At 45.7% G+C, this 2713-nt stretch overlaps 1 pseudogene; it reads right to left on the bottom strand.

Annotated features, from left to right (window-relative positions):
• Window positions 1–365: 365 nt before the first annotated feature.
• LOC147419302 (ran-binding protein 1 homolog c pseudogene) lies at window positions 366–1208 on the bottom strand (annotated as a pseudogene).
• Between the last annotated feature and the right edge of the window lie 1505 nt (window positions 1209–2713).

Here is a 2713-nt window from a genome sequence, read left to right as displayed (position 1 = left end):
TGATGATTTTAGTTTTTCACTTTACTTTGTTTTTATTTTGTACCCAGATATTGTATTAGATCGACCAAGATTGTATCAATTTGGTCTCATAGGTCATTTTGGCCGATTGAAGACGTTTATATAACATTTCATTTCTCTCTCTCTCTCTCTCTCTCTCTCTCTCTCTCTCTCTTCCGGAGAACAATTGGTGATAATTTATGCTGTACATACAAGGTATCCAAGACTCTGACAGCAAGGTGGAATAACCAACTTAGCGAACTGCACAATCCTGTGGAATATAAAAGCTGAAGGAGTGAGCAAAGCATCTCCTTCATAATCAGCTTTGCAGGATGTGTAGAGAGCTGAGGCAGGTCAAGGCCCTTATATCACTTTCCTTCACTAGAAACGCTTTCTTCCTTTATAGTGTCTAACTTACTCTCCTCCTTTTCTTCTTCACTCCCTGCTTTGTCAGCAACTTTCGGGTTCTCAAGCAAACCTCCAACTTCCTCGGCTTCATTATCACCACCAGAACTCTCTTTGACTTTTTGGGCATCCTCAAAAGATTTTTTAAATGCTTGGGCATTTTCAACACTTCCCAAGCGTATGCAAAAGATTTCGTCCTTTAGCTCTCCATCAGCATAATCAGAAGCTGCATGCCACACCCATGTTTTATCACTACCTTGATGTTCCTGTAGACTAATAGACAGAACGACTATGTGGTTCACACTAATTTTCAGGGTTTTACTCTGCCGCATGACTAACCGAACCTTCTTGGTGTCCTTCTGCTTCAAGAGTTTTTCTTGTCCAACACCTCTCTCTTTCCACTGGTGCTGACAGCAACAGCATCAAGCTTGACAATGGGAGAAACCTCCCTGCCCGTGTCTTCCTCTTCGGCCGATGGCCTGGAGTCATTGGCATCTTCAGGAGACGCCTGCATGGCTGCCTCTTTTTCAAATGTCACCCGCCATTGCAGCTGCCTAGTGTTCCTGTCTAGAATGATCTCTCTCTCTCTCTCTCTCTCTCTCTCTCTCTCTCTCTCTCGTTAAATTTCGGCCTGCTAGCCCTCGTGGCAAAGCAAGTGAAGCCGGTTGCCGGTTGAAAACAACCTAGTGGCAAGGTTTGACCAAAAGGTCAACACGGACTTCACACAGCCAGGTCGAACACAGGACCTCTAGCTCAAGATGAGAGGCCCTCACCACTACGCTAGATGCGTGCACTTGCGATCCCATTGTTGCCTTCACCTGATATTTTAATAGCTTGTGGTGCCCCCCCAAAAAGCGCCGTTACCGGCTGTGCAGGTCAGCTTCACCTACACGCATGCAAGCTAGCCGAAATTTATCCATAGCCCTCTCTCTCTCTCTCTCTCTCTCTCTCTCTCACACACACACACACACACACACATGAAGACTTGTATGATAGAGCTTTTTGCCGCTGCTGAAGCGCAAGGGCTCTAGAGGTGGAAAACTGTAAGGCATGCAGAGCAAAGAACACTGAGCGGCTTAGCTTCCCCTCGGCTGGGGCTGATTTCCTATCAGTACAGATGGCATGAAAAAGAATTTTCTTGCTGAGAAAAGATATGTCAAAAAGCAAAATACAGAGGTAGGCACAACTCTCCATCTCTCTCATTAATAACACCGGGACCTGCCCATAACTGGTATCGTGTCAGCGCGGGAGGGTTAAGGGCAAAAAACGTGCTCTCCCTTTCTGTCTCTCATTTGGGCCGCAAGCTGCAGCAGCTCCAAAAGGGAACAGGTTGAAGGACGGCTTTTAGGGGAGCTGGAGTAGCTGCTCCTTGTGTAACCTGCAACCTGCTCGGCGCAAGCTGTCGGTGCTAGTCCATACCACGTTGGCACGGGACCATGAGGGACAGACACACAAAGCCGAAATGTAGTGTGCTTGCCCCTAAAATAATAAAATAATGCTAGGACCTGCCCCTAACTAGTACCGCGTCGGCGCGGGAGGGTTAAGGGCAGAAAACGTCCATGGCTGCTCGGTGTACACGGCCGCCTTAATATAAAAAGAGGAGATGCTCTCCCTGTTCCGCCTGTCGCCACTTCGTCTTGTGGCCACTGCGAGATTATCTTTCCCTTGTCGCCACTTCGTCTTATGCCTGTCTTATGCCGCTTGCCACTTCGTCTTGCAGGTCACGCTATCAAGGATCTCGCAAGATTTGTATCAATAGGCATTTATTTAAAATCGTTAGCACATACTCGTTGAAGAGCTGGAAAAATGTAAACTTTTCATGCAACTCATGGTTTTGTTCATCGTTCAAACTTAGAATAGAGGTGTATGGTTTAAGGATAGTGTCTTCATTCATAAAGTCATCAATAAAAAATTAGCATTGCCTTTGGAGCAGGGAAGCAGACTAAGCATCAAGTGGGACTTGACCCTACTCGATAGCGTATCGGTGCGTCTTTCATGGGACACTATCCTAACGGCTTCCGCGCCGGCGCGGTACAATTTAGGATACAATCCCATTTTTTCTATAGTCAAACATTGAATAGGAACAACAACAACAGATGTGGAACAAACCGAGTAGTAGCTTGGTTTGCACTTAAATGCTCTTTTTTGTTTTGGATATTGTAGAGGTGAGCGTGTCAAAGCATGAAGAAAGGCTTAAGCATGGTAGATAAACGAATATATGTGATTTTAATTGGAAAACCATTAGCTTGATTTGGATTTATTGTGAAATTTTTAGCTTTGCATAACTGGTTCCACGCCAACGCGGTATGCT

Source organism: Adiantum capillus-veneris, chromosome 29 (genome assembly GCF_014529385.1).
Source record: "Adiantum capillus-veneris isolate H3 chromosome 29, ASM1452938v2, whole genome shotgun sequence".
Classification (NCBI taxonomy): domain Eukaryota; kingdom Viridiplantae; phylum Streptophyta; class Polypodiopsida; order Polypodiales; family Pteridaceae; genus Adiantum; species Adiantum capillus-veneris.
Note: the sequence above shows the minus strand (reverse complement) of the source record. Positions and strands in the feature narration are given on the sequence as shown.